Here is a 12,618-nt window from a genome sequence, read left to right as displayed (position 1 = left end):
ATAAAAAAGTTTCCTAACTGTATTGGCTTACTGAAAAAAATCATGTGTTGGTAATGTAAAAATACCTACAGGACATAATATTAGCAGGTGGTCTCAAATTAAACTACTAAAGAGGCTCAACACTATTTAGCTGCCAAAAGCAGTTGGAATTGGGCCGAAACAGTGTTGTAAGTCTTTAGGTGATGGCTATTGTGTCTGTTTGACCTCTCCCAAATGTCTGTATTGGCAATAAAAAGAAAAAGTTTCCAATTTAAATAGCTAGAGAATAAAAATAATTTGCCAGTAATGGGAAAAAACCTACAGCAAGTGGTGTTCCCATGTGGTCTCCCACCCAAGTACTAACCAGGTCCAACACTGCTTAGCTTCCAAGATCAGGCGTATCCAACGTGGTATTGCTGTAGGTGAGATACAGGCACTTCTTTGCCCTCTTCTACTTCTATAACCAGGTAAGCTAATAAAAAAGTTTCCTAACTGTATTGGCTTACTGAAAAAAATCATGTGTTGGTAATGTAAAAAGACCTACAAGACGTAATATTAGCAGGTGGTCTCAAATTAAACTACTAAAGAGGCTCAACACTGTTAAGCTGCCAAAAGCAGTTGGAATTGGGCCGAAACAGTGTGGTAAGTCTTTAGGTGATGGCTATTGTGTCTGTTTGACGTCTCCCAAATGTCTATATTGGCAATAAAACGAAAAAGTTTCCAATTTAAATAGCTAGAGAATAAAAACAATTTGCCAGTAATGGGAAAAAACCTACAGCACCTGGTGTTCCCATGTGGTCTCCCACCCAAGTACTAACAAGGCCCAACACTGCTTAGCTTCCAAGATCAGACGATATTGGGCGTATCCAATGTGGTATGGCTGTAGGTGAGAAACAGGCGCTTTTTTGCCCTCTTCTACTTCTATCTAAAGGTAAGCTAATAAAAAAGTTTCCTAACTGTATTGGCTTACTGAAAAAAATCATGTGTTGGTAATGTAAAAAGACCTACAGGACATAATATTAGCAGGTGGTCTCAAATTAAACTACTAAAGAGGCTCAACACTATTTAGCTGCCAAAAGCAGTTGGAATTGGGCCGAAACAGTGTAGTAAGTCTTTGAGTGATGGCTATTGTGTCTGTTTGACCTCTCCCAAATGTCTGTATTGGCAATAAAAAGAAAAAGTTTCCAATTTAAATAGCTAGAGAATAAAAACAATTTGCCAGTAATAAGAAAAAACCTACAGCACCTGGTGTTCCCATGTGGTCTCCCACCCAAGTACTAACCAGGCCCAACACTGCTTAGCTTCCAAGATCAGTCAAGATTGGGCGTATCCAATGTGGTATGGCTGTAGGTGAGATACAGTCACTTTTTTGCCCTCTTCTTCTTCTGTTACCAGGTAAGCTAATAAAAAAGTTTCCTAACATTATTGGCTTACTGAAAAAAATCATGTGTTGCTCATGTAAAAAGACCTACAGGACATAATATTAGCAGGTGGTCTCAAATTAAACTACTAATGAGGCTCAACACTGTTTAGCTGCCAAAAGCAGTTGGAATTGGGCCGAAGCAGTGGTAAGTCTTTAGGTGATGGCTATTGTGTCTGTTTCACCTCTCTCAAATGTCTGTATTGGCAATAAAAACAAAAAGTTTCCAATTTAAATAGCTAGAGAATAAAAACAATTTGCCAGTAATGGGAAAAAACCTACAGCACCTGGTGTTCCCATGTGGTCTCCCACCCAAGTACTAACCAGGCCCAACACTGCTTAGCTTCCAAGATCAGGCGTATCCAACGTGGTATGGCTGTAGGTAAGATACAGGCACTTTTTTGCCCTCTTCTACTTCTATAACTAGGTAAGCTAATAAAAAAGTTTCCTAACTGTATTGGCTTACTGAAAAAAATCATGTGTTGGTAATGTAAAAAGACCTACAGGACGTAATATTAGCATGTGGTCTCAAATTAAACTACTAAAGAGGCTCAACACTGTTTAGCTGCCAAAAGCAGTTGGAATTGGGCCGAAACAGTGTGGTAAGTCTTTAGGTGATGGCTATTGTGTCTGTTTGACATCTCCCAAATGTCTATATTGGCAATAAAAAGAAAAAGTTTCCAATTTAAATAGCTAGAGAATAAAAACAATTTGCCAGTAATGGGAAAAAACCTACAGCACCTAGCGTTCCCATGTGGTCTCCCACCCAGGTACTAACAAGGCCCAACACTGCTTAGCTTCCAAGATCAGACGAGATTGGGCGTATCCAATGTGGTATGGCTGTAGGTGAGATGCAGTCACTTTTTTGCCCTCTTCTACTTTTATCTAAAGGTAAGCTAATAAAAAAGTTTCCTAACTGTATTGGCTTACTGAAAAAAATCATGTGTTGGTAATGTAAAAAGACCTACAGGACGTAATATTAGCATGTGGTCTCAAATTAAACTACTAAAGAGGCTCAACACTATTTAGCTGCCAAAAGCAGTTGGAATTGGGCCGAAACAGTGTGGTAAGTCTTTAGGTGATGGCTATTGTGTCTGTTTGACCACCAAATGTCTGTATTGGCAATAAAAAGAAAAAGTTTCCAATTTAAATAGCTAGAGAATAAAAACAATTTGCCAGTAATGGGAAAAAACCTACAGCACCTGGTGTTCCCATGTGGTCTCCCACCCAAGTACTAACCAGGCCCAACACTGCTTAGCTTCCAAGATCAGACGAGATTGGGCGTATCCAATGTGGTATGGCTGTAGGTGAGATACAGGCACTTTTTTGCCCTCTTCTACTTCTATAACCAGGTAAGCTAATAAAAAAGTTTCCTAACTGTATTGGCTTACTGAAAAAAATCATGTGTTGGTAATGTAAAAAGACCTACAGGACATAATATTAGCAGGTGGTCTCAAATTAAACTACTAAAAAGGCTCAACACTGTTTAGCTGCCAAAAGCAGTTGGAATTAGGCCGAAACAGTGTGGCAAGTCTTTAGGTGATGGCTATTGTGTCTGTTTGACCTCTCCCAAATGTCTGTATTGGCAATAAAAAGAAAAAGTTTCCAATTTAAATAGCTAGAGAATAAAAACAATTTGAGAGTAATGGGAAAAAACCTACAGCACGTGTTGTTCCCATGTGGTCTCCCACCCAAGTACTAACCAGGCCCAACACTGCTTAGCTTCCAAGATCAGACGAGATTGGGCGTATCCAATGTGGTATGGCTGTAGGTGAGATAGAGTCACTTTTTTGCCCTCTTCTACTTCTATAACCAGGTAAGCTAATAAAAAAGTTTCCTAACATTATTGGCTTACTGAAAAAAATCATGTGTTGGTAATGTAAAAAGACCTACAGGACATAATATTAGCAGGTGGTCTCAAATTAAACTACTAATGAGGCTCAACACTGTTTAGCTGCCAAAAGCAGTTGGAATTGGGCCAAAACAGTGTGGTAAGTCTTTAGGTGATGGCTATTGTGTCTGTTTCACCTCTCTCAAATGTCTGTATTGGCAATAAAAAGAAAAAGTTTCCAATTTAAATAGCTATAGAATAAAAACAATTTGCCAGTAATGGGAAAAAACCTACAGCACCTGGTGTTCCCATGTGGTCCCCCACCCAAGTACTAACCAGGCCCAACACTGCTTAACTTCCAAGATCAGACGAGATTGGGCGTATCCAATGTGGTATGGCTGTAGGTGAGATACAGTCACTTTTTTGCCCTCTTCTACTTCTATAACCAGGTAAGCTAATAAAAAAGTTTCCTAACTGTATTGGCTTACTGAAAAAATCATGTGTTGGTAATGTAAAAAGACCTACAGGACATAATATTAGCAGGTGGTCTCAAATTAAACTACTAAAGAGGCTCAACACTATTTAGCTGCCAAAAGCAGTTGGAATTGGACCGAAACAGTGTGGTAAGTCTTTAGGTGATGGCTATTGTTTCTGTTTGACCTCTCCAAAATGTCTGTATTGCCAATAAAAAGAAAAAGTTTCCAATTTAAATAGCTAGAGAATAAAAACAATTTGCCAGTAATGGGAAAAACCTACAGCACCTGGTGTTCCCATGTGGTCTCCCACCCAAGTACTAACCAGGCCCAACACTGCTGAGCTTCCAAGATCAGACGATATTGGGCGTATCCAATGTGGTATGGCTGTAGGTGAGATACAGTTACTTTTTTGCCCTCTTCTACTTCTATAACCAGGTAAGCTAATAAAAAAGTTTCCTAACATTATTGGCTTACTGAAAAAAATCATGTGTTGGTAATGTAAAAAGACCTACAGGACATAATATTAGCAGGTGGTCTCAAATTAAACTACTAATGAGGCTCAACACTGTTTAGCTGCCAAAAGCAGTTGGAATTGGGCCGAAACAGTGTGGTAAGTCTTTAGGTGATGGCTATTGTGTCTGTTTCACCTCTCTCAAATGTCTGTATTGGCAATAAAAAGAAAAAGTTTCCAATTTAAATAGCTAGAGAATAAAAACAATTTGCCAGTAATGGGAACAAAACCTACAGCACCTGGTGTTCCCATGTGGTCTCCCACCCAAGTACTAACCAGGCCCAACACTGCTTAGCTTCCAAGATCAGATGAGATTGGGCGTATCCAATGTGGTATGGCTGTAGGTGAGATACAGTCACTTTTTTGCCCTCTTCTACTTCTATCTAAAGGTAAGCTAATAAAAAAGTTTCCTAACTGTATTGGCTTACTGAAAAAAATCATGTGTTGGTAATGTAAAAAGACCTACAGGACATAATATTAGCAGGTGGTCTCAAATTAAACTAATAAAGAGGCTCAACACTATTTAGCTGTCAAAAGCAGTTGGAATTGGGCCGAAACAGTCTGGTAAGTCTTTAGGTGATGGCTATTGTGTCTGTTTGACCTCTCCCAAATGTCTGTATTGGCAATAAAAAGAAAAAGTTTCCAATTTAAATAGCTATAGAATAAAAACAATTTGCCAGTAATGGGAAAAAACCTACAGCACCTGGTGTTCCCATGTGGTCTCCCACCCAAGTACTAACCAGGCCCAACACTGCTTAGCTTCCAAGATCAGACGAGATTGGGCGTATCCAATGTGGTATGGCTGTAGGTGAGATACAGTCACTTTTTTGCCCTCTTCTACTTCTATAACCAGGTAAGCTAATAAAAAAGTTTCCTAACAGTATTGGCTTACTGAAAAAAAACCATGTGTTGGTAATGTAAAAAGACCTACAGGACATAATATTAGCAGGTGGTCTCAAATTAAACTACTAAAGAAGCTCAACACTATTTAGCTGCCAAAAGCAGTTGAAATTGGGCCGAAACAGTCTGGTAAGTCTTTAGGTGATGGCTATTGTGTCTGTTTGACCTCTCCCAAATGTCTGTATTGGCAATAAAAAGAAAAAGTTTCCAATTTAAATAGCTAGAGAATAAAAACAATTTGCCAGTAATGGGAAAAAACCTACAGCACCTGGTGTTCCCATGTGGTCTCCCACCCAAGTACTAACCAGGCCCAACACTGCTTAGCTTCCAAGATCAGACGAGATTGGGCGTATCCAATGTGGTATGGCTGTAGGTGAGATACAGTCACTTTTTTGCCCTCTTCTACTTCTATAACCAGGTAAGCTAATAAAAAAGTTTCCTAACTGTATTGGCTTACTGAAAAAAATCATGTGTTGGTAATGTAAAAAGACCTACAGGACATGATATTAGCAGGTGGTCTCAAATTAAACTACTAAAGAGGCTCAACACTGTTTAGCTGCCAAAAGCAGTTGGAATTGGGCCGAAACAGTGTGGTAAGTCTTTAGGTTATGGCTATTGTGTCTGTTTGACCTCTCCCAAATGTCTGTAATTGCAATAAAAAGAAAAAGTTTCCAATTCAAATAGCTAGAGAATAAAAGCAATTTGCCAGTAATGCGAAAAAACCTACAGCACCTGGTGTTCCCATGTGGTCTCCCACCCAAGTACCAACCAGGCCCAACACTGCTTAGCTTCCAAAATCAGACAAGATTGGGAGTATCCAATGTGGTATGGCTGTATGGGAGATACAGGCACTTTTTTGCCCTCTTCTACTTCTATAACCAGGTAAGCTAATAAAAAAGTTTCCTAACTGTATTGGCTTACAGAAAAAAATCATGTGTTGGTAAAGTAAAAAGACCTACAGGACATGATATTAGCAGGTGGTCTCAAATTAAACTGCTAAGGAGGCTCCACACTGTTTAGCTGCCAAAAGCAGTTGGAATTGGGCCGAAACAGTGTGGAAAGTCTTTAGGTGATGGCTATTGTGTCTGTTTGACCTCTCCCAGATGTCTGTATTGGCAATAAAAAGAAAAAGTTTCCAATTTAAATAGCTAGAGAATAAAAACAATTTGCCAGTAATGGGAAAAAACCTACAGCACCTGGTGTTCCCATGTGGTCTCCCACCCAAGTACTAACCAGGCCCAACACTGCTTAGCTTCCAAGATCAGGCGTATCCAATGTGGTATGGCTGTAGGTGAGATACAGTCACTTTTTTGCCCTCTACTACTTCTATAACCAGGTAAGCTAATAAAAAAGTTTCCTAACTGTATTGGCTTACTGAAAAAAATCATGTGTTGGTAATGTAAAAAGACCTACAGGACATAATATTAGCAGGTGGTCTCAAATTAAACTACTAAAGAGGCTCAACAATGTTTAGCTGCCAAAAGCAGTTGGAATTGGGCCGGAACAGTGTGGTAAGTCTTTAGGTGATGGCTATTGTGTCTGTTTGACCTCTCCCAAATGTCTGTATTGGCAATAAAAAGAAAAAGTTTCCAATTTAAATAGCTAGAGAATAAAAACAATTTGCCAGTAATGGGAAAAAACCTACAGCACCTGGTGTTCCCATGTGGTCTCCCACCCAAGCACTAACCAGGCCCAACACTGCTTAGCTTCCAAGATCAGACGAGATTGGGCGTATCCAATGTGGTATGGCTGTAGGTGAGATACAGGCACTTTTTTGCCCTCTTCTACTTCTATAACCAGGTAAGCTAATAAAAAAGATTCCTAACTGTATTGGCTTACTGAAAAAAATCATGTGTTGGTAATGTAAAAAGACCTACAGGACATAATATTAGCAGGTGGTCTCAAATTAAACTACTAAAGAGGCTCAACACTGTTTAGCTGCCAAAAGCAGTTAGAATTGGGCCGAAACAGGGTGGTAAGTCTTTAGGTTATGGCTATTGTGTCTGTTTGACCTCTCCCAAATGTCTGTATTGGCAATAAAAAGAAAAAGTTTCCAATTTAAATAGCTAGAGAATAAAAACAATTTGCCAGTAATGGGAAAAAACCTACAGCACCTGGTGTTCCCATGTGGTCTTGATAATACAGAAAATCAACGAATCAATAAATCTATGCTTTTATTATATTCTGTTTTCCTGACTGCTGCTATTATTGCTGCAGATGACTTTAGCTTGTTGCACAATGTACTATTCACTGCGTATGAGGCATTACCTTTGCGCTAAACAGTTATAATATGTCAGAAACGGCGGCCATTTTGTTAGGCATGACTTGCATAATAACATTATAAAATGGCTGATCATTTAGAACAGTGCTGTAAAAGTGATTTCTTATAGAGAATTGTTTTTGGTTTTAGAAGCTTAAGAATGTGATGTTGACAGTATAATGGAGCAAGGACAGAAAGCTAGTCTCCACAAACTGAATAATATGGGAACAAGGCCACACATGCGTAGACCCCCAAGGCCACTGAAGTTGGGTGTTGGGTTAATTATGACATCATGATTGAAAGCAGAGCTTTCCAATAAGACTCAATGCTTATGAGTAATTAATTAATTAATGTGATTAAGGTTTAAATATCAGAGTTATAGAAGGAGGGGAAAGGCAGTTGAGGAAGAACAAGGAAGCACAGGGGGCTGGAGGTAATTATGAAGGAGGTTTAATCATGGCTGACCACTGTCCTTGAAAGGTGTCCATTTTGATTTGATTTAGAATTACTGTTTAAGTATTAGCTAATCAATTTTATGTTTCTTGTGTTAGTCTGTATTTGCAAATACCTGTAATGAAGCTATTTTTCAAGTAAAGCATTGTCATACATTTTATAACAAGGTTGTGTGGGTGTGCAATCATTTCAGCGTTGCCATTATATTTAAAGGAAATAAAGGAAATATATACAGGTTTGGGTTATCAATCATATCTAATCTTATCAAACAAATCTCTGCGTTATCAGTTGGAGGCCCCAGCGAGATGTAATGCGAGATAAGGAGTTGTCCACGTTAGGTGAAGAAACAGGAAATGATCATGTGAATTCAATGTTTTTTTTTTTTTCATTTAATGAGTAATACATTTTGGATAAGAAAAGTGATATATATATATATATATATATATATATATATATATATATCGATGAGATATAAGTCCAATATAACATCTATTCTTAAAGGTTCATATTGATATATTAGACCATGTTTTCTGTTGGCAATTTCTGTTGCCTATTTGCTTGATCTGGATACATATATTGAATCAGATATACCTTGAGTAATGCGCAGATAAATCCTGGGTTTATTTTTATTCTTATGAATGGAAGGTAATCAGTGATAACTGACTCAAGGCTGTGGGGTTTTCTTTAAGCCAATTTTTGTTTTGTTTTTGATTTGTGTTAATTTAGTTTTGTTTGTTTTGAAAGGGGGAGGATACTAAATTGATAGAGTATCTTAAGGGGTTAATACTGTGGCCACAGTTAGCTAGATAACCAGGGGAGATAGTGATCTAATCGTGTAATGATCACTTAGACAATGTGCAGATAAGGTAACAAAGAATGACATATTGCATATAATTTTTTCTGATTTGATGAGTTGATTTTTCCTGTGAGAGTGCTGACCGGTAGCGAGATTCACAGGGGGTATCTGCCACCTACGTGCAAGGTAGAATATACTGAGAAAAAAGGGTGGGGGTGGGACACGTGACTACTGGTAACAAAGAATGACAGTAGAGACCCACAAGACTGGTAACAAGGAATGACAGGATGTGGAAGGCGTAGGTGTGGTAACAGTGAATGACACATAACGCAAGGTTAGGTTTTTTGGGGAAATTTTTTTTTATTTTATTTACATTTTTGTCTTTGAAAGAGGTAACACTGTTTTAAGCATTTGTATGGGATCACAGAAAGTTCTTTGAGTATGTGACTGGTGTGAGCAAGTGAGAAGGAATAGAAAATACTATGCTAGTCATAGTTAGTTGGAATTGGCGATGATGATGCACCTGTGAGGTAATGATTATTTGATGAGAGTGAACGCGCAATGGTCTGGTGACAGGTGGTGAAAGCTTCAAGAATTGAGATAGTATATCCCACTAACCCACATGTGTTTGGAAAGATTGTACTGTCCCACTGAGGGGTTAATTCTGTTCAGTGAAAAGTGAGGAGAGGTGATATCTATTTTAGAGCCCTAGGGAAGAAAAAGAAAAATGGGAAAAAAAAAAGAATAATTTTGAAAATTTTGTTTATTTTTGAAAAAGCAGAAGGGAAGAAGTTTTTTTCAGTGATGAGGTGAGAGTAATATCAGAAATAACTCAATAGGAAATTAAAGGCAGGAAATGGTTAATGAGATTGATAAGAGAGTAAAGTTTTATTCCTAAATGATGTGAAATATCCAAGGAGTGTTACAGAACTGTTTTCCATAACAAGGACATTTAAGCAATTATGGGCTGAAAGATCTTAGAATTGAAGATATTGTTTACCCTTTTGAAAAGGCACAATGAATAGATTAAAGTTATTGCAATGTTTGTATGGGACAGTGATCAGCCATACCCAAGGATGACCTCCAGCCCCCTCCCCATTGCTTCCCTCATGTGATAATGTTGTTTTGTCAACATCTGTTTAAAAACTGCCATTTTTTTTCTCCAAATGACAAATGCTAATATGATGTCTGAGCTTAATAATGCTATTGCTTTTGCTTGTTTTATTTAAATAAAAACCCAGCCAATAGAGGTGTGACCATTCCAGAGAAAATATTCATTTACAAATTGATGCATTTCATTTTGCACAGAAAAAAACAAGTGTTTTAACCCCTTCCCGACATTTGACGTACATTTACGTCATGGTCGGGATGTACTTCCCGACACATGGCATAAATGTACGTCATGTTTTTAAACTGTCACCGCGTCTATAGACGCGGTGACAGAGGGACGATGTCTGCTGTCCCTGACAGCAGACATCTTCCCTCATTGCCCAGGGGGGGCACAGATGCCCCCCCTCAGCGATCGCTGCGATTGGCTGTTCAAACGTGAACAGCCAAAAGCAGCGTTTACTGTGTTATGTGTATAATTTTGACTCTGCTGCCCCCTAGTGTCCAAAAAAATTAAAAGCAGGTTGAAATAATGATGTAATAATAAAGTATACATATGGTCTATGTTAGTTATTAACTATTTTGAGTGGTATGATTATTTGTCTCACAAGCAGAAAATTTAACATTTTGCAAATTGCAAAATGTTCAATTTTTTTACGACATTTTGGTATTTTTCACAAAAAAAACAGACTGTATCGACCAAAATTTACCACTAACTTAAAGTACAATGTGTCACGAGAAAACAATCTCAAAATCACTGGGATAAGTAAAAGCAATAAAAAGTTATCCCCACATAAAGTGATACATGTCAGATTTGAAAAAAAGGCCTCTGTCAGGAAGGCAAAAACAGGCTGCGTCGGTAAGGGGTTAAAAAAAATATTATTATTATTATTATTATTACTGAGCCACGAGAAATTCTTTAGAAAATAATATTGAGTCTGCAGGTACCTCTGCAGAATCCTTATCAAAGCCCTTATTGAAAAATACAGATTTTATAGTGATTATTATAAGATGCATATTGAGTTGAGTTTACTGATTTATCTGATTGCATGTTGCCACTTTACTAGATCCATTGGTCATGCATATGAGCCCACAAATAAGGAATGGAGGTCACAATTAGGCGCAGCACAACTGGGTACTGCTACTAGTAATCGCATTTGCTGCACAACTAATCATGATATTCTCTCAAATATTTGTAATGATTTAATGATTGTTTTTTCTCAGAGTGGTTTGGAAGAAATTGTGTATTATTAACAGGAATCCATGAGAGACAGCTGTCAGAAAGCACTAACCGATATGAGGACCCTCACGGGGTTAGAGGATATGAGTGATGCTCATAGGGCATTAAGCAATTAGTATTTTGATGAGTTTTTCATTACTAATCATGTCACAAGTTTCTGAATATCTATGGACCACTGATATGCAGGTTACATATATATTTAACCGAAATGAGATGCCCAAAACTTCCATGGATTCCACAATGCCCTCTAAAATCTGAGGCAGAAATAGTTTTTTTCAAATTTGACAACAACGCATATTATTTAATACCCATAGTATTTGCAACACTCTGTTATTGTAGGTTATCTACCCAATGCGATTATTCTGATTATTTTTTTAGTGTAAATCAATTCACTTTACAGTTATGGAAGTATTACAGTCATCTAATCATTGATTTATGATCTGCATATCTCTTACTATCAAATAGCAGATTGTCAGGACTAAAGGTGCCCACACACTAGAACGATTTTTGGTCCGATTGGCCGATTTTCGATAAATCGGCCGATATATCCGATGCTCGCTCCTGTGGATCTTTTGCTAAATCTTCTGATCTTACGTGCTGCACAAAAGATCAGAGGATTTAACAAAAGATCCATAGGAACGCACACGGGATCTTAAGAAAAATCTTTGGTAAAGATGTGTGCTTGCCTGAAATCTTTTGTCCAGATCGGACAAAAGATTTGAAGGCTAATTTATGTGCACATCTTATGATCGCAGATCTTTCTAGTGTGTGGGCACCTTTACTACATTTATTTACAGCACAGTCCAATATACATGGACTCAATTAAGCCAAAGTTTTATGGACAGCCCCACTATGTCCCACAATGAGTTGCATGATTGCTACCACCATGCTGATTCAATATGTTTATGATCTAATGATGTGTTTAAATTCTTTACAGGATTCTCTTACTGACACTTTTTCTATTACTACTACTAAATCTAACTGACACAAAGTACAATATACTGACATCATTGTTCATTTAAGGCTCTGATACACGCACTGACAGAAACCACAGCACTGGATATATCAGATTTATCATATACCTGTCTTTACTGTAAGGAACAATAAGCAGCGGCCTTGGGAGTTTGAACACATATACATGGGGGTTCACATAGACCCATCAGGTGCTACAGTTGCACACTTGACCGAGTGGCATCTGCTTTACCAACATGTTTAAGGACTGTGGCGGCTGCTGCAGCCTTTGTATAGAAATTACAGAACACCGCACACTATGTGTCTCTAATGCTACATCTTTTCTAATGAACTCCTCACGGACAAGACACTTTCCAGTGCATGGTTGCTCCCGGTGCCACATGACCTGACCATTGTCAGGTTTGGTACGCTAAATCCTGCTACTCTGCTACCTGGTGGGACCCGGGAGTCCCAGAGGATGGATGAGAGGCAGGATTTAGAACATGATTGTGAGGAATATTTAAAGCAAAATTTCTCCAATCAGACCTGATATCTCTGACACGCCACTGCCATCTACAAAGATTGTAGTTGTCACCAACAAGGAGACTCAGGATGGCCATATACGGGATATGCGGGAGTATTGGATTTAGAGATCCTCATTTTCCATCGTGATTTTGCTATGATATAATACGCT

The 12,618-nt window shown here is 38.2% G+C and overlaps 11 non-coding genes and 3 pseudogenes across 11 annotated transcripts; all 14 read right to left on the bottom strand.

The window, feature by feature from the left end:
* Positions 1–748: 748 nt before the first annotated feature.
* Positions 749–867, bottom strand: LOC146035161 (5S ribosomal RNA). The gene has a single exon (XR_014460564.1). It is a non-coding gene; the product is annotated as a 5S ribosomal RNA (ribosomal RNA).
* Positions 868–1,212: 345 nt separating this feature from the next.
* On the bottom strand, positions 1,213–1,331 carry LOC146033621 (5S ribosomal RNA). The gene has a single exon (XR_014459030.1). It is a non-coding gene; the product is annotated as a 5S ribosomal RNA (ribosomal RNA).
* Positions 1,332–1,674: 343 nt separating this feature from the next.
* On the bottom strand, positions 1,675–1,783 carry LOC146029015 (5S ribosomal RNA; annotated as a pseudogene).
* Positions 1,784–2,128: 345 nt separating this feature from the next.
* LOC146033516 (5S ribosomal RNA) lies at positions 2,129–2,247 on the bottom strand. Its single transcript, XR_014458925.1, has one exon. It is a non-coding gene; the product is annotated as a 5S ribosomal RNA (ribosomal RNA).
* Positions 2,248–2,589: 342 nt separating this feature from the next.
* LOC146027570 (5S ribosomal RNA) lies at positions 2,590–2,708 on the bottom strand. Its single transcript, XR_014454966.1, has one exon. It is a non-coding gene; the product is annotated as a 5S ribosomal RNA (ribosomal RNA).
* A 345-nt stretch (positions 2,709–3,053) lies between these two features.
* LOC146033908 (5S ribosomal RNA) lies at positions 3,054–3,172 on the bottom strand. Its single transcript, XR_014459316.1, has one exon. It is a non-coding gene; the product is annotated as a 5S ribosomal RNA (ribosomal RNA).
* A 345-nt stretch (positions 3,173–3,517) lies between these two features.
* Positions 3,518–3,636, bottom strand: LOC146031433 (5S ribosomal RNA). Its single transcript, XR_014456900.1, has one exon. It is a non-coding gene; the product is annotated as a 5S ribosomal RNA (ribosomal RNA).
* Positions 3,637–3,979: 343 nt separating this feature from the next.
* LOC146034990 (5S ribosomal RNA) lies at positions 3,980–4,098 on the bottom strand. The gene has a single exon (XR_014460394.1). It is a non-coding gene; the product is annotated as a 5S ribosomal RNA (ribosomal RNA).
* A 346-nt stretch (positions 4,099–4,444) lies between these two features.
* Positions 4,445–4,563, bottom strand: LOC146031053 (5S ribosomal RNA). The gene has a single exon (XR_014456531.1). It is a non-coding gene; the product is annotated as a 5S ribosomal RNA (ribosomal RNA).
* Positions 4,564–4,908: 345 nt separating this feature from the next.
* Positions 4,909–5,027, bottom strand: LOC146027558 (5S ribosomal RNA). The gene has a single exon (XR_014454955.1). It is a non-coding gene; the product is annotated as a 5S ribosomal RNA (ribosomal RNA).
* A 346-nt stretch (positions 5,028–5,373) lies between these two features.
* On the bottom strand, positions 5,374–5,492 carry LOC146027546 (5S ribosomal RNA). The gene has a single exon (XR_014454944.1). It is a non-coding gene; the product is annotated as a 5S ribosomal RNA (ribosomal RNA).
* Positions 5,493–5,837: 345 nt separating this feature from the next.
* On the bottom strand, positions 5,838–5,956 carry LOC146028437 (5S ribosomal RNA; annotated as a pseudogene).
* A 345-nt stretch (positions 5,957–6,301) lies between these two features.
* On the bottom strand, positions 6,302–6,410 carry LOC146028733 (5S ribosomal RNA; annotated as a pseudogene).
* Positions 6,411–6,755: 345 nt separating this feature from the next.
* LOC146032117 (5S ribosomal RNA) lies at positions 6,756–6,874 on the bottom strand. The gene has a single exon (XR_014457561.1). It is a non-coding gene; the product is annotated as a 5S ribosomal RNA (ribosomal RNA).
* Between the last annotated feature and the right edge of the window lie 5,744 nt (positions 6,875–12,618).

Source organism: Crinia signifera, chromosome 8, assembly GCF_055691185.1.
Source record: "Crinia signifera chromosome 8, ASM5569118v1, whole genome shotgun sequence".
Lineage (NCBI taxonomy): Eukaryota > Metazoa > Chordata > Amphibia > Anura > Myobatrachidae > Crinia > Crinia signifera.
This window is presented reverse-complemented; position numbering and strand designations above follow the sequence as displayed.